Genomic DNA, 21,844 nt, shown 5'->3' on the forward strand with positions numbered 1-21,844 from the left:
ACAGACATAAAGCCAATGCCCTTATTTTCTTGTCTCAGCTACAGATAGCATCGTACTTCTAATGCTACTCAACTTGATTCCATTCAAAATCATTATTAGGATTTATATTGCCATCCATAAAAGAAAAAGAAAGCAGATACAAATCTTATAAGATATCCACATACAATAATTTTAATAAAACCAATATATTCATTGCAAATGATTACAGTACAGATATCCAGATACAAAGAGTTAAAAAGAAAGGGTCCAAACCATTCAGTGCAAAGTCAAAAGTACAATGTATATATTACAATATAATTACAGGTTTTTTTTCCTTTTGCACTTATTAAAAACCTACTCCTATTAAAAAGACACTAGATTTAAAAGAAAGGCGCTCTGCATATATTCAGAGCTCATAAGTGTGAAAAGGGGGAAATCACTAGATCTCATGAGCATAAAGATTCCTAAAAATTCAGTGTATACATTGAATTAATTTGCTCTATAAAGTGCTATCAATAGTACAGTTCAAAGTCAATTGTTAAGGTACTTCAATCTCTAGTACAACTTTCTTCATAACGTAAGCATTCTAGGTGTGTCAGTAATGTACGCCTTCAGATGGCCCTCTTTATGCAAGGAAGGTATAGCATATTCGGGGGTTTGACAAAGTTGAAGGCCTCCTGATGGTGAATAAGGCCCTTTGTCAGTAAAAGAGGACACAGTATATTGGATCTAGTATCTTTATAAAATTTACAAAATAATAAAGGAATTTCTGTTTGCCTGGCCTTTCCAGCGCATGGGCATCATGGTAGAATCAAAAGCCACAAGTCTGATTTGGGGAATGCCATTAGGTGGTGGAGCAGCTCTAGGTGTAATCTAGTTAAGAGGAATCTGTCTTGAATGTTATTCACATTTACTAGTTATGCTTGAATCCCCTGTTGAAATTGACCCATCTGTCTAATGTGGGCTTAATTCTTTCCCAGGACTCTCCAAAGGCCTCCCTTTTCCCCACTAAAACAGATATTATTTCATTTTCTACAAAATTGAAAAATACTATGTGGGTCTAAAATGGTAAGGATTTCCTCCAGTTATTGTAATAAATCATTCACGTACTGGAGCCTTGGTATTTGGTTGTGATGATCGAGGCCCAGGCAGTACTTTTTAATATCCCTAGTGAAGTTAGTGACTGGTTTGGTTCTGATACTGTGCCACCTACTCAATGTGTTTAGATTAATGGCATTTTGGACATACATGATGTCAAATTCTTTATGTACAATGTAGACAGTGTTCAAGCTTGACATAATCAGAATCCCGTTTAGAAGATATTCTCCTGTATCTGTAACAGGTTGCAATGTATCCTACTCCAAACTGGGGATCCATACAATGCACAGGAAGGCATTTACTTTTATAGAGTTTCATGATTTCTCCTATGGGTTTGATGCCTATTTTATTTGCAAAACTAAAAACTGCATCAGTGGCCCTAACAAATTTTAACCTGGCAGTTTTCACATGTGATGTCCATTCTCCTCTCTGTGAAAACAGTATTCCTAAATAGCTAAAAGTCTTTACTCCTTCTAACTTTTGACCCTGGACATAGAGGCTTTTTCCATTCTTTATTCTTTTGCCACAGATCATGGTGTAAGCTTTAGTTAAGTTTAGTTTTGGAAGTTTAGTTTTGGGTCTCTGCCCTCCATAAAATCTCAGAAATTATTTATCAGTTGTTGGAGACCATTTGCTGTCCTAGATAGAAAAACTGCGTTGTCTGCATATGGTAGGATAGGGCTAACGGTTGCACACTCTAGGCGCATTGGCTTTTCTACTCTGCAGGATGCCATCCACCCCATTTATTTACAGTGAAAACAAAAGCTGTGCAAGGACACAATCCTGCCTGATAGCACATGTTACCTGAAACTTCTCAGAGCATTCCTCATTTTTTTCAAAATGTATGCAAGCTGTTAGAGTAGCACACAGCTGTAAAATATGACATATATTTGTTGGAGCACCCATATCAATTAACGACTGCCACAGTTTTGCATGATTCACTAGAGATTAATATGCCCATCGCATACCATTGTGTATTCGCTGATTATGAGGTGTAAGTTTATGCGCTGCTCCACTGTGCCAATTTCTTTCCAGGTCCCATACTGTGATTCTGTCAGCATGCATTTTTTCTGGGCCCAGGATTCTAGCCTTCCTAATATTACCCTTCACATAGTTTTCACAGAGGAATCCACTACCAATATTGGAAGATAACATCTGGTGTCACCTCAGTCCCCTTGCTATCGCTGCATGATTTCAGGGTGAGACCTTTTACCACCGCACTACAAATTAGGGTTAATATCAGTACCGATAATAATGTGTCAGATTTAAATGCGTCAACTGGGACCTGGTATGGACCCAGAGCATTTCCAAAAGCACTGTTATTTAAAGCTATGCTAATTTCCCCCATGGTTATTGGCTTCAAGGGTTCAACATTGGTTAAATTAGGAGGGCTCTAGGGAATATCAACGGATGTATTGTTAGGATTAAAAATACCTCCAAAGTGTTTAATTCAAGCATCTGGTGAAACTGAAACCTCCGTAGTTGGCATGGAGTTATCCTTAAGGAAAGGGAAATTTACAGTTTTCCAGAACAGGTTACAGTCACCAGTATCTGCTGCCCATTCCAAAACTGCCCATGCCTGCTACCGGAGTTCCTTTCTTCCTTGTAGCTAATGCTACTTTATAATTCCTTTGTAGGCCCGATCCTAGCCTATTTCTCAGGGTAGCCTGCAAAGCCTTCCTTATGGCTTGATTCACTCTAGCGCAGTGAGGGTTTAACCACCATTGATTGGTCCTTTTTTACCTTCATCTTTTACCAGGATTTCATATTTTCTGCTATTTCTGAAGTTATTTTATGAAATGCCTCCTTAGTCTTTCATAATTCCCACCCTGTTCTGTGCATATCACAGAGGCTTTCCAATGCCCTGTGACTATAGTTTCTAGCATTTTCGGCTCGTTGACGCTGGCCCATTTTATGTTGACACCGTTTCTACTCACAGGTTTAATAGGCGGGCTCTCTTCCCAATTCCTTCAATTTATTACAGGTAATGTTTAGGGTGAGTTTAAGTACTGAAACATCACCAAGTACTGTGCATTCGATTTTAAAAGATTTGATCAGATTCAGATCTTTTACTGCGACTAGTATATGATCAATAATGGAGGATTGCCATTTCCATGGAAAGTAGACAGCTGAAATCCATTTTGTTCTATTTCTTGTTCTATCAGTTCCAAGTTTAATTTATATAGGAGTTTGTTTAGCGAGTCCCCATATGGATCATAGGGGAAGTGAAGTTGTTCTTTCCTATAGCAATCTAAAAGCCACATGTTGTGCTATTGGATCACTGGCATTTACTCATATTGAAGTCTCCAACCCAGAGAGACACATAGTCAGTGCCCATTTTGTGTGCAAATGACTCAATTTCCTTTCCCAATTCCATAAAAATCATATTGTGTATCGTTAAATACATTGTTATAAAAATTGATTAAGATGACCTCATTCTTTTGGTCTATTAATAGGTGAACTAGCTGGTAATGGGGAGATTTATTTGAAATTTTCTTACTAACAATAGCCAACAGATTTTTAATGAGAATCGCCCAGCCTCTCTTGGCTCACAAGGCTTACCAAAGGTATGGCTAGAGTAAGTATAGAGACATTTCCAACTAACTGGAAATCTTCCCTTAGGAAGGTTTCCTGCAGACTTAATAAATAGGCAGACTTTATAATGTTTAACCAATCTAGGTTATTCAATTTGGGTTTCACTCCTGCAACATTCCAGGATTTGATTATTATGTGCTCATCTGTGTTGCTTATAATGTTGATGTGCTCCCGCCTATCCCTTGTGTGTTCTTGGGGATCCTGTAGCTCTAAGCCCTTCTCACAGATACAGAGCCCTTTTACCTTCTTCTGTCAATCTTGATCATCTAGTTAGGTCAATGGGGCAAATCTATTTGATTTGTTGATAATTTAAAGTGGTTTGCAGGTTTGGGCGCACTGTATTTCCCATGGTGATGGACACATTCCTCACGGGGGTCATAGCAGTGATGTCATAGATCTGACATACCTATTGGGCCTATTGAAATACTCTAGCGGAAGGGCTTCTATTTTGTTCATACAAGAAGTAATTTGTGCAAGGCGCTGTATTAATAGTTCAACAATGCACGGAGCTCCCCACCATGCAGTCGTCCTTACATGCACCACTTCCTGTGTAAAATCGCCCATCCAGCCAGAGTTTGTTTGCAGCCAAAGTATTGACTTATTTTTCAGTGCTGTGTAATCCTCACTATTTTTAGTAGATAGCACCGGAACATCTTTTAATATAATAATATAGGGGGTACACTCTGGGGTAATTGTGGGTAATCCTTGGGAGGGCGTTGTGATTTCCCGTGTACTTTTCCTTGTGGTCCTAAGTTGTAATTTGTGGTTATATTAGTTGAGACTAATGGTTAGTTAGGTATCGCAGGGACTAGAGGGGCATATATAGATTCAGTCACACTACTAGAGGTCCTTGTTGTTCACTGCCTCTAAGGCTGTTGTGCATGTTTGTATTAGCTGGAAGAGGGTCCACAGCAATCATATTCATTGCCCCCGGCCTTTGTTCTAGCATACTTTTAAAAGTCATAATGTGCGACACCATAACATCTAGGTGTTCATATAGGGGAACGAGTTTCTGCTTAATGACATCTCTAAAACACTCCTTACTTTTTTCAAGATTAGAAAAACAGGATTCCATATCTTCACAAGTAGGTTGTGGGAAGTAGCATTGTCTTTAAATGACTCCTGAATATCTGTGGGGGAGGGCCACTGCTGTGTACGCTTATGTACTTTTTGACTCTTATCTGTGGTATTAGCTAAAGTTAAAACCTTAGGATTTTTACTCAATATTAAACTCAGTCCTGGGCCCTGGTTTTCCGAGGTCTCAGCCATTTCAGGCATAGTATTTGAATCACTTGTAGGAAGATGCGGGGGAAGGTAAGCACACGTGCTCATCCAATATAGGGGCTAAGCATGGTAGAAAGGAGATTTATTTTCCAGCGGTAATTCCGAAGGGACACTACCATGACCCAGTGAAAGCCTTGTCTCTGAGATCTCAATTTTAGTGTTTACCATCGCTATGTCTCTTTCCAACATGCAGTCAAATGCTGTGTGTTTTGCAGGGGGGCTCAGGGAGGGAATCCCTCCTGGTAGCTTTCTTTTCACCATGATCTGTCAAGCTTTTACAAGCAGTGAATGAAAATCAAATATCCCCTAGAGCGATATATAGACACCAAACATTGGCTATTTTAAACAGACAGTGTCCATGGGGGAGTATCTATTGTAACACATAGCCCCACTCTCTTAAATCGAAGAAAAAGAGAACTGCAAAGGTGTGGTCTTACCCCTGGGGAATTGATGTCAGAGGAAGGGCCCAGCCTGGCCTCATCCAATGGGTTCCGACGAGCCTGCCCTTGGCCTGGAGTTCAACTGGGCACAGCCCTGGTGTGTTCCATACGCACCTTGTGTAGCGAGCGAGGCTGCAACATGCTTCTTATGCGCTGGTCGTCACTCCTTAGGGCAGGGGGATGATACTCCAGCGCAGTGTAACAGCATGTGGCTTCCCCCTGGCTGGCTCCTCACAGTGTCTCACCAAAGCTGAAAGCTCCAAGGCAGCACAGCTGTGGCGCACATCTTAAGCGCTGGGCATCGCTGTTTAGGATAGGGGAATTATGGGGATCGTAGTCTCCCAGCAGCAGTATCACAACAGGTGGCTCACCTCCCCCCCCTACCCCCGGCCAGCTCCTCACAGTGTCTCACGGAAGCTGAAACCCCCTCTCAACTGATTCAGCATCGACAAATCAAAACCACCAAACAGTGCTCATTTTCTCTATTTCTCCATACATTTCACAGGCAAGGCACTTTACGTAGTAATGTAATGCCACTCCCCAGAGGGGTGCAAAATGTAAGCACGCCTAAACGCATTATATGAAGCTGATTTCATTTTCAATTTCTGCTGCATTTTGATAGATCTATTTTACCTGAGGGTTGTATCCACAAATTACCACTGTATGGTGATGATCTCATAGATGATATGAGTTGCTTTTATTAAAGAAAGAAGGTTCTTAGATAGGCATCGACCAATTTGATTACCGGAACTGTGCTGGGTAATGAATAAGAGCATCATTATAGTATATATGTACAAATCTGCTAAATCTCTTAATAAATAATTCAAGTAGATGTGAGAGCCTTAATCCTAAATTTAAAGTTATTCAATGGACCTTACAGGCACATCAGACTGACACAAACCAGCTGTGACATTGGACAGTAGAGGAAAATGTTCTGAAACAAAACAGAAATGCTACTGTATTTGTCTATTTATAAAAGATGAATTGGAACCAGAAAATTAAGATATTTTTGTGTTTTACATAAAAAAAAGGGAAGTATAAGACATGTATGTGATATGCTGCCCGTGATAGAACACAAAGTGGATTTTATCACCTAATGCAAAAACGTGCATGCATGAATGCACGCATTAAGCAGTGCTTAATTTGTTCTGGTGGTTGCGGTTGGGGTCCATCAGACTCAATTTTGAGAAGCAGCTTTTAGGTTTCCGAATCAATCTTTGACATGGAGCAAGAGAGAGACAAACATAAAAGTGGGTAAGAAAAAGAAAGAGAAAGACAGAAAAAGCAGTGACAAAACAAGAATTCATGGATGGTAAGGAACCTACAAGAATGAGATAATGGAGTAGGGAGTGCCCAGTGGTGAATGAAAGAGACAGGCAGTGGAATCAAGAGTAAGCAGCTTTTGGTATTTGGCAACCCTGACACCTGATATCGTGGGTGGTGGCCTTTTGAACAAACTATGGGAATTCAAGGGTCACAGCACATAAATTGACCTACAGAACTGCTGATTTAAGAAAAAGTTTCTGAAACACTTTTGGGCTGATTGGTGTCTTAAATAGTTGAAACGATAGATCAGTGGTATTTTGCCATCTTAGCAGTAGTAAATGGTTTACCACTAGATGTTTTGACTGGAAATGGAGTAACGTTTGTTTACATCTCTAACCTAATTAGAGAGAACAACAGAATACAATATAATAAAATGACACAAACTAAAATAACAATGCAACAAAAACAGAACAGAACAAAACAATCAAAACAAAACTCAACAACAACTCAACAATTACAAATTGCAGTATTGCAGCACACAAAATATTCTTATTGTAACAAAATGAAACACACAATATATGATTAAATATACTTATGATGCATTACCACCCCTACACCTGCCTTCATTATATATTGATATATGATGCTGACAGTCTTCACTTACCACTACGAGCATGTAATAGAAACTGTCATAAATGTTTTTCGACCTGCCTGCTTATGTTTAGAAGCTTGGTAAAACTCACATATTCCTTTCCACTTTCCTGATGTATTGATTTATTTTTTGCCACGTCCTGACTCTGAATGCCCTGTCAGGGATGTGATATTTTTTAATAACTAATGAAATACAAGACTTTGGGGTTTCGGCTTTATTGGGTGCTGTTAGACCAGTCACCCTTAGGGTGGTCTTCGCCCACACTTTTTTCCTACATACCTCTATTTTTGTGCTGAAATACGTTTTTGTTGGTCTTAGAACTCTATATACCTTACCACATCTAACCAGTGCTAAAGTGCATATACTCACTCCCATAAACATGGTTTGATTGGCTTACACCTGATTGGCATATTCAATTTCTTTTTAAGTCCCTTGTAGAGTGGTATTCTATATACCTAGGGCCGGCAAATTAAATAATACTAATGGGCCTGTAGCGTTAGTTGTGGAACTCTAACACAGGCCCTGGCCATGCTGTTGCAGCCAGAATGCAGTCTTATACTGCCAATTTTACTTGGCAATATAACCCCCTGGCCAAACCTTAACCTCTTCTTTTAGTGCAATTGCTTATAAGTCTCCCCTAAAGTAGGCACTAGGTAGCACATAGGGAAGGGTAGATTGTAAATAAATGGTACATGTACCTGATTTACATATCCTGGTTGAGAAAAACTCTTAAATTCATTTTTCACTACTGCGAGGCCTGCTCAACCTGCAGGTCAACATTGGGTTGCCTGAATACATTTTAATAAGTGCTAACTCATGTTTGGTATCTATGACATTATAATGAAAAATCCTCTTTAATGGTAAAGTTGGATTTTTAATTGGAGTCTTGAAAATGCCACTTATAAAAAGTTGATATTTTCCTGCCCTTAGCCCTTTTGTGCCAGCAGCCTGCCTTGCGTCACATGACCGGGTGTAGCTGACAGTTAGACATTGTGAATTCCTCCCAGACAGTCACAAAATAGAAGGATAAGGAGTGCCTTAAAGGGCCATCTGCTGTCAGGATAAGGGGGTGGAGCTGAGCAAAAAGGACCTATTGCCTCCACATTGTCACGGCTGCCAGGGCAGGGGAGTCAGGAAATTCCATGCATTTCAAAGAACCTTTCTGGAAACTTCTCCTATCTTCCAGAGAAAGGGTTCCAGGGTAAAAAAAGGACCTTCAGACCAACAATTCAGCTCACAACAGGACCTGTGGAAGAACTCTCAGAGGACTGCCTGCTGATGTGACCTGCTGTGCAGTCTGTAAGACTGCTTTGCTGTACCTCAACACACTGCTTTGCAGCTTGGAGCGTGCCTTGAAGACTCAGTGGGTCGAATTGACTTTGCAGCTTCTCCCTCTACTTTCTTCTCCACAGCAGCAAGTCCGTTTCAGCGGTCCTTCGCCAAAAGGGTATCTGACCTTGTGGAACTCCTTGGCTAGAGCCCACTGCCTCATACGCAGGAAATTTTAGACTTTTATTTCTACGTTTGAAAGCAGAAATGTTCACTGCAGCTTTGACCTAAGGCTATAGGACTATGGCACTCCCTCTTCGGGCACCTAATTCAGCCTTGCCTTACTGAAAAATCCCTTCTCAGAATACTTTTCTCAGAAATTCTTCTAAGTTAGAAAGTAAACGCTGGCCAGGCCCAATCAGCGACTTTGTCCCAGTCTTGCACGGCTAGATGTGCTAGATGTCCGTGGTTAGAATTTTGATCTTTTAGGTACTAGTTTTACAAAAAGAATTAAAAATTCATAACTCTGATTCTACTGATTGGATTTTTGTCATTTTGGTGTCAATTAGTTTATAAAACATTCTTCTATTTTTCTAAATTGTTGTGGGATTTTTCTTGTGTTGTGCTTTCACTATTTGCTGTTTTTGTGCTGCATAAATACTTAACACATTGCCTCTAAGTGACTGCTTTTTGTGCTAAGCTACTCAGGGTTAAGCACAGATTAATTTAGTTACTTTTTGTGGTTCACCTTGCAAACCATTTTGGCTGTTGCTTGACCATGGTTCACACCCTAGTCACCCAACAACAAGTTTCTCACTGGTGCAATCAAATTAGCAAATATAGAAGTCCCTCATTTTAAATGAGGTGTCTCTTGCATATTTTAGTTCGTTCCACAACTAAATCTGTATGCCTCAGTATCTTTCAGGTATTTTTCCCAGGAAATATCAGCAAGTTTAACCTACTGATATGGCCCTGAAGATAACTGAATGGGTGTGACTTGCACGACAAACACCATATACATCAGAATTATGATCACTGCACAACTTGCGGTGTGTGCAAAGATTGGATTTTGATCGCCCATTAGAAACATAACGTTAGTGTTTTTGTTCTTATGAATAGGAGAATGGCTGTAGTTAATAGATATGAAATAATGGATTTGGATTATAAATAGGATGATCCACTATGACGTTATATTATCTGGCTAAATGATGGTTTCTTTTAGTATTCTGTCTGGCAAGTGGACTCTTCTCCTAGCCATATTTCAAAAGTACCACAGTGCACCTTTCCCTTTCTGTTACCCTTGACTCAGTGGGGAGGAGAACAAAGCCTTGACTGGCAACAAAAAGAACCAACCATGCACATTAACGATTAAGGCACTCTTCATACAGCAGAAGTGAGAGTCGTATTCGATTTATCGAACATGCATCATCTCCGTAGCACACAGCAAGCACTAAACATCCATCATTTGCAAAAGTCCACACAACCTTCAAACTCAAAATGACTTAGAACATTGATGAAGAGAAGGCTCGCTGTGGATAATCTGTCTTTATAGTCCTTTCAACCTTTGGACAGGTTGCACAGAGCCGTTATTTCTTGCTGTGTACAGATGGAAGGATGAGGCTGCTGAAACATATTTTCAGAATAACTACAGCAAACAGTAAGAGGCAGCAGCACTATAAATCCTGTCTTTTCTGTTGTTTTTCCTGCTGAACAAATAGTATTTAGTAACAGTTGTGTTTTTGCTTCTGCAGGTGGGTGGTCCACGTGATCCCATCTAAGTTGAACCGACAACACTTACAGCATATTAAACAATTGGAAGGTTGTAATTCGTATATTGTATTTTCTATCCATGTAAATATAAAACATGATACATGGCACAATATAATATCACCATTTCCCAGCTTTCACACGTGCTTAAAAACATATGATGTTGCACGCTAGTCTTGTTAGAATGTGTAAAGTATCACTTTTATATTTATATGAGAAGAAAGTATAATAATTGAATTCTAAAATTTGTAGTGCATGCTAGTCCGTTTTGGGCAGAATTGGGGGCCAGGAGCTGTCCCTTTGTTTTCACAGCAGCATGGATTCATTGACATGAACTTTGGGGGAGACAGAGCAACAGCTCCAGCTCCTTCCCATCAATGCCACTAACAGGGTGTGCTTAGATTAAAGGCATGCTTCTTTGATATTAGCTGCCCTTCTGTTTAATCTTCTGCTTATAATATTACCCCAAATCTAATAGTTGTATCACGTGTTACAAGGCTAATGTATTTCACATGTTACATTCAATTCAGGCCTGCTTACTTATAAAGGAAACTGACATGATCAATGTGTCTGCATTTGTAATTCACACAGTGTGTGGTGTAAGTACGGAGTCTAGCAATCAGGCTTGCTTGTCAATTCTGCAGCTAATAAATGTGCGCTTGTATTGCTATGTTTCCGTCACATACGCATTAACAGACACGAAAGAAAAATGTCCCTTCTCTGCACCATAGATCATTCATAAATGCGGTAAAGCAGTTGCTGTAAGGTAAGATGACCTTGTGTCTTTTAGGAAGAATGACGAAAAGTTGGAGCGGGCTCCATCCAATATTTTCAACACAAAGCTTTATTCAAATGTGCTGTATAATAATGCAGGAACCGAGCATGAGCTGAACCCCCTTGTTCCATAGAAATCCATGCGTACAAAGTGCCCGACACACTGATGAAAGTGCTGTGGTGGATATATGGACCACCTGCTGGGGTCATACTTGCATATGGAACTCTGACTTCAAGCATCGAGTACAATAGTATGTGTTCTGAGTTACATGATTTAGCATAATGAAAATAATATCCGTACCCATGGTGTTAAGTAGCAGGTTTAAACGTTGGTAGAATAATAGAATTGGCATGTGTGATGAAATGTGATTGAGGATTATTTAACCTTTGCCCTAATTTGTACCATTGTTGCCGAGCTTGGGGGTGGGCACACCCGGTTAGATCCCATAAGTAAAAGGGGGTGATGCTTATGATGATTTAGGCTCATCAATATTCAGTTATGAGTCAAATAAACCTGCCGTAGAAATTCTTATCTGCATATATATATATAGCACATAAACTTCCTGCATGAAAATGATGGGGTAATTAATTATTACGATAATCTATATAAAACATAATTAATATAAGAGAAAAACACTGCATTTTACAGCACACATCCCTACTTTCCCTAATAGATTACTGTATTGGCTGAGCTATTGCCAGTCTCTCCAACCACTATATGCCAAGTAATGCAACTATACCCTCATATGTCAGAACGCTGTTGCGACAGCAGTTAGACACTGGCACTCCAGCATGTTCCATTTTACAATCAGTCTTTGTGTTTGCGCCCCCCAAAATTCCAGGACTCTTTACAGCTTTCTACCCAATTATTTTCAATCACTCAATCAATCAAAAAGCATTATTTGTTACACATAGTAATCGTAAAAATACAACAGATATAATATAACTCATACATTAATTAAAACTCATAGATTTACGGCATTTCACAACGGATTATAAAACCGGCACTACACAGACATCATCAACCCTTACAGACTGCCCCAAAGGAAAACATAACAGTGGATGATTTGTTTCAGTACTAGAGGGGTCAGAAGTGCCCTCTCCCAATGCCCAGCCACCTTCAATGGATAAGGATGAATACCGAAGGCTGTTTGAATAATAACTATTGGCTGACAGCAGTTTTCATCAATTCCTCGCTTTCCCTATCCAGTCGACTTTTTCCATAAACATTTGTTTCACCCACAATCTGTAAATGTTATGAATAGTGGATGGTTTCTTAAAAAGAGAAGGTCTACCCAAACTAGCAAAAGCATCCCTAACATATGTTTTGTTTACCTTTATGATAATTTAGACAATCGTTGATAATACTGCGATTAAAACTCGCATGTGGGTTGATCCAGAGGACCAAAACATTAATGGGGTAAGAGTGTTGAGATCATCTATATATGAAAAACTCATCTCCTCATGAAAAATAAAGCTTGAGCTACAAGGGGGAAAAAAGAGGAGGCGACAACAACATTGATTCTCCTCCAGCTTCAGGTATCGTGCACTTGCAAATGCCCAGATACCTGCACCGCACGTTGCTATAGGTGCAGGTTGTCGTTTATAGATTTCCAGGAGTGGGGAAATAGACTTGCCTCCAATAGATGTTGACAGGCTAAATAATGCACCCACAGACTGTCTTAGTTTCTGTCTAATTGAAATGTTAGAGCTCCATGAGTTAGATTCAAATAAAATCCCAGCCTAGGGAAGATGAGAAACCTTCACTAGTTGTTTACCTTTAATGGAGCATGCCTGCATATTAGAACAACGCGGACCACAAACCACTAATTGGAACTTGTTAACATTGGTTTCTAATTTTAAATCAGGCATAAAATTAGAGAATACTTCAACCAATGAATTCAAACTATTCGGGGGACAGGCTAACAAAATGCCATTGTCCGCATAGGAAAAGCTGAAACGGAGCTAGAATTAAATTGTGCCATAACCAAGCCACAGGTAATTCATAGATAAAATAGGGTTGAGAATGCAGCCTTGGTAGACTCTTCACTCAAGTCTGAAGGACCCTGAATACTCACTGCTGGGAATAAATCTGACCTTAGTGGTCAGGTATGAGTGTAGTGCCGCCAAGAAATTGACCAAAGTAACACCTAGCCCCATCTCTAATAAAATTTGCCACAGCTTCATGCAATCACCCTCCATTGACTTCATAGACGGACTTTTTGTTGACAAAATTTATTACAATCATCAATATTACAATTAAGGTTTTTGGAAAGCCAATGAATACCTTTATGCTTAAGTTGGTCCCATTCTCAGATGTCTTGCCATCCAGCTTAATTACATAAGCCAGATTTAATATAGGGACAAGCTTCTGGTGGAAGACTCAGAACTGACGGATCGCCAGGGAAGGCACTCATTTGCTGCTCTAAAGGCTTTGGGAGACCGTTGTGCTTGGTCAAACCAGAGGCGCTATGAATTAAGACAGGAGCAGTGTTAGAAATGGGATTTCTGGTTGGCTAAGGCTTGCGCCAAAGTCAGGCAGAAACCACCACTCTAGTCAGGGCAAGGAAGTTACACGCCAAAGATAACCCCTGCTCACCCCCTTGGTAGCTTGGCATGAGCAGACAGGCTTATCCCTGAGGCAATGTGTAAAGCGTTTGCGCGCGCACCCAGCAACAACACCCAAGGCCAACCACAAAGGAAACTCCACACAAGGTATTCTATAAAAATAGCCTTTGTATTATACACAACACATCAGATAAAAACACACACTTTACAATGTGCCAACAGGCACGGGCAGAATTTACAAGGGATTATATGTACAGGGGACAGGGCCACATGGACCACTGTCCGAAATTAGCACTCTTAGAACTTAGGAATAATACTTTAGAACATAGCACACAATAACATATATAACACACAATCAGTAACTCCTGGTAACCAGAAAGTACCACCTACGCAACCCTAACCACCTTAGGAAAATACTGCGCAGGGAATCAGGACCTCACTAGCACCACCTGTACTAGGAGAGAAACAACCACCTAAGTATCACTCTACCTGTAGGGGTCTAAGCACATAAACACATGATGCATAAAATACATTCAGAGGTGTAAACACAATTTAGGAAAAAATATCATGAAGGCATTGCGCAGGCGCAAAAAGTACATGTATGAAAATCACCAAGCACCCTAGGGGAGGGCACAACACAGCAAAACTGTCCCCAGGCCAACTGGCCTCTCAGGGTTGCAGAAATGACCAATAGCCAATAATGTCAGGGCGCGACTGCGCAGGCTGCGCAAGCCAGGCGCACAATGCACAACCTAAACGTTGCAGCTGCCCACTAAGTGCTGGGCAGCTGGAGAACATGAGCGTGGGCACTACTGTGCCCTTCAGAACAAATATAGCCGTTGTTGGAGCCTCTCCTGGACTCTCAAAGGAATGAGGGGGGGCCAGACGCTGGAGCCTCACAGGGCTCTTCACACCATGTGCCTTATGGGAGCCTTCTAGGCTCTTTCCACAATGTGCCCCAGAGGAGCGTACTAGCACTCTTAAACCAAGATTGCCCTCCTCGTTGGAGTCTTCTGGGGACTAAACACGTATTGGCCCCGTCGTTGGAGCGGCAGGGGCTCGTGAGGCACACAATGCGGCGTATGTGGGAGCGCCCCAGTGCTCTAAACAAATAATGCTGGCCCCGTCGGAAGAGGGGCAGGAACAAAGTACACAACCTCCCCACCCAGCCGCCTCAACTCACCGGCTCGCAGCTGGGGGGAAGGTTCCTTGTGGGGAAGGCGGCGGCAGACCTTCTCCTAGCGGCGCGGGCAGGACGGTGTATTTCAGCGAGGAGCCTTCAGGGCTCCGTACATCCCGTATCTCGCAGGACCCCTCCCAACCACACGGGAGGGTCGCTTCCTCTGACAGCGGCCGCCGGCTCTTCCTCTGTGCGGGAGCGCAGGGTAGGCTCCCGTCCGCTCTCACTCTCAGCACCGCGGGGCTCCCTCACGCTCACGGGAGCCCCGCTTGGAACTCCGGGTTGTGGTCTCGTGCCCCGCCCCCTTCCGGGCTTGCACCGCTCGACTTCCGGGTCGCCGCGGGCAGCGCGGCGGCCTTTCGGATTCTTCCTCGCTCCCTCTCCTGGCAGCAGCACGGGGTAGGCTCCCGTTGACAGCGCGAAGTCCCTGGCGGGGTGGGCACCCGCCAAGGGTATCAATCAGCGCAACGTCCCTGGCGGGGTGGGCACCCGCTAGGGATATTAATTTCCCTAGTAAGCGGGGTAGGCTCCCGCTCGAGCACCACAATGCGGGGTGGGCACCCGCGTTAACACGGCATCAGCGGGGGAATCCCTACGTCGGGGTTCTCCCGCAAATCCTCGCAGCGCAGCGCTGCTTGCCACAAGTGAAGGCGCTTCCCAGGAGTAAAGGTGCAGCGCTTCCCAGGCGCTGGCAGGCAAGGTCCAGGGCAAAGTCTTGGTAGAAAGGCAGGGGGGGAAAGGACTGGGCCCAGGGGCCAGCTCACAGGGCCCTCCAGCAGGGAGGCAGTCGCCAGTGGCGGTCTCTCCTGTCGCCCAGCAGCAGCAGGCCCCCCTCAAATTAGGATCAGCAAGAGAACACCCATGTAAGGGGACACAGCCCCTTTTTATACAGTAAATCCTTTGTCTCAAGGTGCAGGGAAGGGGTGAACCAGTTACAACTGGTCCCTGAGCACTTTGTTTTGCTCAGCCCCTCTCCCTATTCAGTGGACAGGCCAGAGTCATCAGTCGCACCACAGGGGGCGGAGCTAGCATTGTGTGGGGAAAACCCTGCCCTATTCAGGACCCAGGTGTACTCCTCCCACCCATCTAGCTGCTGATCTCCCCATTCACCACTGGGTGACTCATCCTGACTCTGGGGATTTCCCTAGCCCGTCACATGACCTCAACCAGCCAATCGCGCGACAAGGCACACATTTTACACTGCACACCGAAGTGCCCACTTCTAGAAGTGGCACTTCCACACTAGGTACATGCACGCCGCACACATCACTGCGCAGCATTCAATCACACGAGTCCGCACATACCAAACTCGGGACTGCACACCCCACGCATCAGGAACTACTAGGGACACATACATTCCCCATGCATTCCTATGGGAGGGCAGGCCTATCTCACCACATGCACTCAGAGCACGCACGCGCTTTACCCTGGGACACAGGGAAAGTGCGCACAAACCAAAAAATCACCACACCAAGTCACCAGTAAAAAGCAAAAAAGTTCAGGGGTGAACCTGCCAGAAGGGCCAAGTCCAACAAGCAGTAACATCGCAACTTGTTACGTTGGCTGGTTCAGGTAAAGGTACATAATTAACAGGCATTGGGAGTCCTCACAGAAAAAACCTAGACAGGCTCATGTCAGGAGGGATTCTATATCCTTCATACCCCTAACACTCTGACTCAATATAAGTTCTATCTGCTCCAAGCTTTGGAGGAAGGAGGGGATGAAAGTACTCTTTTATTATGGAGCCAATCCTAGAGCACAGTTGCTGCAACAAAGGTGCCTCAAATATGGGTGACTTTAACAAGTCGGCAGAGGTGTTCACAACTTTGTTCTGAAATGCAGGCACGCATGGCGCTTTTTATCAGCATTTAGCCACCAGTTCAATGGTCAGAGAAATGGCAGTAGGTATAGCATCTGACAACAAGTATGGCTGGCTAATTATATTAACGTGGCCATTGGAGGCAAGCACAGTGACAGACAAAATAGGCACAGGTTCAGTTGTATGAACACTACTATGCTGCAAAAACATTTTTTCCACCAAGTCAGTCTCCGTAGACATGACCTCAACTGCACGCTTTAGGAAACTGTTGAATGTAGTTCCTTTTGAAACAACACATAAATAACTGGTTCGACTTAGGCTTACTCTTGATAAAAGCCCTAAATGCTTCAAAGAAGATAAAAGGCAGGTGGCCCAGCTCAGCCTCTTTCGGGTTCTGACAGGCGCAGGCGAGCCTGCTATTGGCCCTGTCTACGCCCAGACCACGCCCTGGCACACCCTGCATGCATCCTGCGTCACGGGGAAACTAAGTATGGCACAGTATGCCCTGCCTCCACTAACTGCCAGGGATCGTAAGAAATGTCTGCTGGGCTTCACGGTTTGTGAAATCCTGAGAATTCTTGAGGCACATCCTGCACAATGGGGTGTCCCATCACCATCCGCAGGTCAGGATCAGGAGAGGTGTATGCTGGGCTTCATGGTTTGCGAAGTCCGGAAAATCCTTGATGCACATCCTTAGTGATTCTCTATAGCAAGGGAAGGGGGAGAGTCTGTCCAGCTTCTTGTATCTGCACTCTAAAGCACAAACAATGCTAATGTCAGGGACATGATTGAAGGGCAAGCAGCCATTGTAACCAATGTTGCTTCCTCCTTTCTTCCTCATCTGTTCCGTGCGAGGCCTTGCACTGCTAATCACGCCACATAGTCCTCTGGACAGCAGAATGGAAGGTACCTCTGTACTGTGTTTCTGTTCTTTTTGTTAATATGATTAATTTCAAACTGCTGAAACAACAGGACAATCTTGTACACTTTATTAGCTGGCGCCAGACCACTAGTTCTCTTGGCCCTAGGCCTTATACCTGCAAACTCCAAAGAGTTATTGCATGTGATGTTGGCTTACAATCAGGCCTTGTTTGAATGTAACATGGATTTATTATCAGGAAAGCCCTGCCACATTCGACACCTGATTTTTACAAAGTAAATGTGGAATAAGTAACCACATACTGTGAAATACACACTTTTGTGTCTGACACTGATTTTAGGAAACGGGGTTGGTGTTCCCATATGCCACCTGAAGATTCCTAAAGCTCTCACCCACAAGAGCATAACTTTGTGGGTGGAGAAAGAGAGATGCCTGCCAGTTCTTCTTTTCACTGAAAAGACATGTTGGGTCACTGGGAAATTACTGGGAGTGACCCTCAATAATTTAGGGTAACACAACAGCTGGTTGGTATGTCTTTAATATATTCCATAAAATTAAGGAAGCCATCCCAACTCGCTATACACTCACCTTCTTTGTCTGCATTGTTTCGAGGTGAGAGTCCAATATTACGTCAGTCTAAATAAAATGACCGTTTATTAACTTCTTCATTATTCCATATATAATAGATGTTTAAGTGGAGGTACAGAGATAATTCTTAGTGAGCCTGCAAAGTTGCTTTAAATGGTCTTAAAGGGACTGCCAAAATATATGAACATTCTGTTAAGCCCCCACTCCCGGTAGAATTCTAGCCTCGGCAAAAACCCCTTTCTGTGCAGGTTTCAGGTCTATAAGCTGCGCATACTTTAACTCACTCTCCATTTATTAGGTGTGAAAAAGTTCCTACTCACTGAGTTTCATTTCGGAAGATCAAACCTGCAGAATTAAACATAGGAACAATTCCCATTAATTACCCAAACATGCAGAATATGGTGCGGTAAGAACCTTAATCCACAAGTCATTTCTCAAGTACCTGTAATAGGTGCTATTTATTGCACCAACAAATTCCAACAGCTGCAGAGTAGGATTTAATCATATACAATAAATATCACACCAAACATTGAACTACGACTACTAATGGCCTTGAAATCAAAATAGCTGTCAGTGCTTTATACCCACATTTGCTTTCATTTATCAACTTCAATAGGAAGATGTATTTATAGATAATGTTTAGGACACAACATATATGTCAGATAATATGCTGACAATGATACTCTGGTACCACACCAAAGATTCCTGAAGAATATGTAGCAATTGCCAGAAAGGTGCAGACGGTAAAGTCACAGTCATCGAAAGCTACAAAAACAATCCAATAACAGGCAAAGCAGCACAACAACAATTCAAAGCAAGACACAATTAGAAGAAACAGCAGGAAGGAGTCAAATATCAGACATATTCAAGAGCTTGTAACTAGAGGGAGGATCCCTAAAACATTCCAAAGAACAAAGAAATGAGTCTGCACATAAAATGGTGGATGAGCGCATCACACCACCACAGCAAAAAACGGTGAAGTGGTCAATTGTACCAAACATGTTAATGGTCGCCCATGCTTCAAATCATCATTCGCGACCAATAACATTCTTGTGCTTTAATCCCATGTTATGAGTCACTAAAGATTTTATGACCCCTAAGACAGGATTTCGAATGGATACCGATTTAGTATCTCGTAGGAGCATGTTGTTGGCATCCCTTCCAAATAAAGAATCAGTATCTTATGTGTCAATGTTTTACAACTCAAATCCAGTCACTGAGCATTGATTTCTTTTCACCGACACCTCAAAGGGAGTAATGATTCACAAAAGGGAAGGGGATCTTTCTAAATGTTAAAAAAAAATGATTGTTCAAGAGCATTAATATGCATGAGATAAATTGGATTACGACCCACTATGATTCGGATTTTGAAGAACTTACCTATTAGTATATAGGTTGGCTCTTAAGAATCTCTACTGGTAGCAAAAATACTGGTTGCTTTTGAGACCAGTATTTTGACCCCAGACATTTATACATCTGACCCTTACATACTACGTATGCTGGAACGTCCAGGTAGGTCTCTAACTCTTCACTGCTTCCAAGATTCTTGTAAATACATTCCCAAGGTACAAGCACTTCCCTCCCAGTAGCGACAAGAGTTGATAGGATAGTGGCGACTTGTGTCAATGAATGAGCCACTTAACAGTGGACAAGGTCAAGTGCTGAGAAATAGAGGGCAGGAATGTGTCAGTACCATGCTTTGCCCAAGAGCACAGAATAAATGTAAGGGTGATGTCAGGGGCAAGACTTTGAGATCACATAGGATCAGCAAAGTGGAATGAGCTGTTTCTGCAACAGTAAATAGCAGCAAGCTTGGTCCAAACGATGACAACTTACAACAGACTTGAATATGTGATGGCTCATTTTAAAATATGTCATAATAATAAACTTGAAGAAAGTGCCAAATATTAGACTTCAGAAAGTAATAGAATATAACATATTGGAGAGTGAAATAATATGACAATTAATGTTATTGAGAGGCCAAAGGGAAAATTAGTTAAACATCAGGGCATGTAAGATTAAATAAGTTATAATTACCTGTCACTTTACATTATAGGAATTCGCTCATAATGTTATAGTTGAAGAAGTATAAACCCCGTTCAATAGAATGCAGACCGCACATTTCTAGGAGATGAAAAGTTTTACTTGCAAATATTTCACTGGCTATGCGGGCAAGAATCATCATTTTCCCTTTCTATGAACCTAGCGACTGTCTCTCCACGCGACTCCTTCCTCCATGTGATATCTGGGAACTGAAAGCCGCCATCAAATGCTCAAAATGGAGGGGCTTCCACCTCAATGATGGCAGAAAATCGTCTTCATTCAATTTAAATCTATCAAAGCTATAAAGGCGCAGCTCAACGGCGGCTTGAAACATGTCCTTAAGATTAGGTTTCAAATTATAACCATTGACAGACTCAAACAAGCAAGGCCTTCAAATGCATTTTGACATTTCAGTGCTCACTGACAGGCAACTTGAAATGCTTTGAAATGACAAGCTTGGTGTTGGAACATTTCCCCATCCATCAGAGCTACTCTTTACACTTGTCAATTTTGTCATTTAATAAAAAAGCTTTTGTGAAAGCCTTCAACAAAATGTTGTCTCGATGACACATCCTGCAGCATTACCCATTTGCAAATGTGATGAGTTCAATGTTATGCTAATGACTTTCTTAAACACGGTGCGAAAGCCTGGGCCGAGCAAATTATAGTCAACACCTAACCTATCCTTTGAGGCCAAAGGTCTAAAGCAAGATTTACCAATTCAGCAACAGGAAACTTCTGAGACAAACTTTCTGTTTAAAATGGCACTTTCTGGTTGGCTAAGGTGATGCCCCAGCCAGGCAGAACCTACTACACCCATCAGCGGTTGGTGATTTCACAGACTGTATAAACTGCACTCACCCTTGGGTAGCTTGGCACTAAGCAGTCAGTCTTACTACAGAAGCAAGGGGTAAAGCTTTTGCACAGCACTCATTCACAATAAATATCTTGAGGGTCAAAAAGGAGACTTCACATGTGATGTATGAAAAATAAAGTTTGTATCAACACAAATAATAATCAACAAAACATGAACATCATATATTTCTGGGAACAAATCACATTTGGAATTATATCTAGCAGTACCAGGCCCAGCCATGCTCAAATTACATCAGTAAAATGCACACTTATTAAATATCCCAATCTACAACCCCCTGTTAGAAATGGGGGTCTCTAGTTGGCAGAGATAGGTACCTTTGTCCAAGTAGGGACCCTTCTTCCTTGTCAGGGTAAATGGGATACACTTCTAAAATAACCCCTGCTCACCCCCTTGGTAGCTTGGCACAAGCAGACAGGCTTATCTCAGAAGCAGTGTGTAAAGCATTTGTCCATGTAGACAGTAACACAGTGAAACACTACAAATGAACACCACACCAGTTTAGAATAATAAGTAAAACTTTATCTAAAGCAAACAAGACAAAAAATGACAAAAATCCAACATACAATACTGTAAAAATAGTTATTGGGCAAAATAACTTTTAAATTGCAGAAATAGCTAAAAAACAAATTTCTCCGAGTCGGTAGGCAGCTCTGTCAGGGGCTACCTCGATGCTGAAAATGATAGAGTCTAACAATCCCAGCTGACCGCATCGGTGCGGGTCAGCTAAAGTGAAGACAGACTCGAAAACAGTACCTTTCTCGTTGC

At 42.1% G+C, this 21,844-nt stretch overlaps 1 protein-coding gene across 1 annotated transcript in view; it reads left to right on the forward strand.

Moving 5' to 3' along the window:
• Positions 1-21,844, forward strand: part of NEGR1 (neuronal growth regulator 1) — a 2,102,052-nt gene that overhangs the window by 1,622,458 nt on the left and 457,750 nt on the right. The gene's annotated exons all lie outside the window — the stretch shown is intronic.

Source organism: Triturus cristatus, chromosome 4_2, assembly GCF_964204655.1.
Source record: "Triturus cristatus chromosome 4_2, aTriCri1.1, whole genome shotgun sequence".
NCBI lineage: Eukaryota > Metazoa > Chordata > Amphibia > Caudata > Salamandridae > Triturus > Triturus cristatus.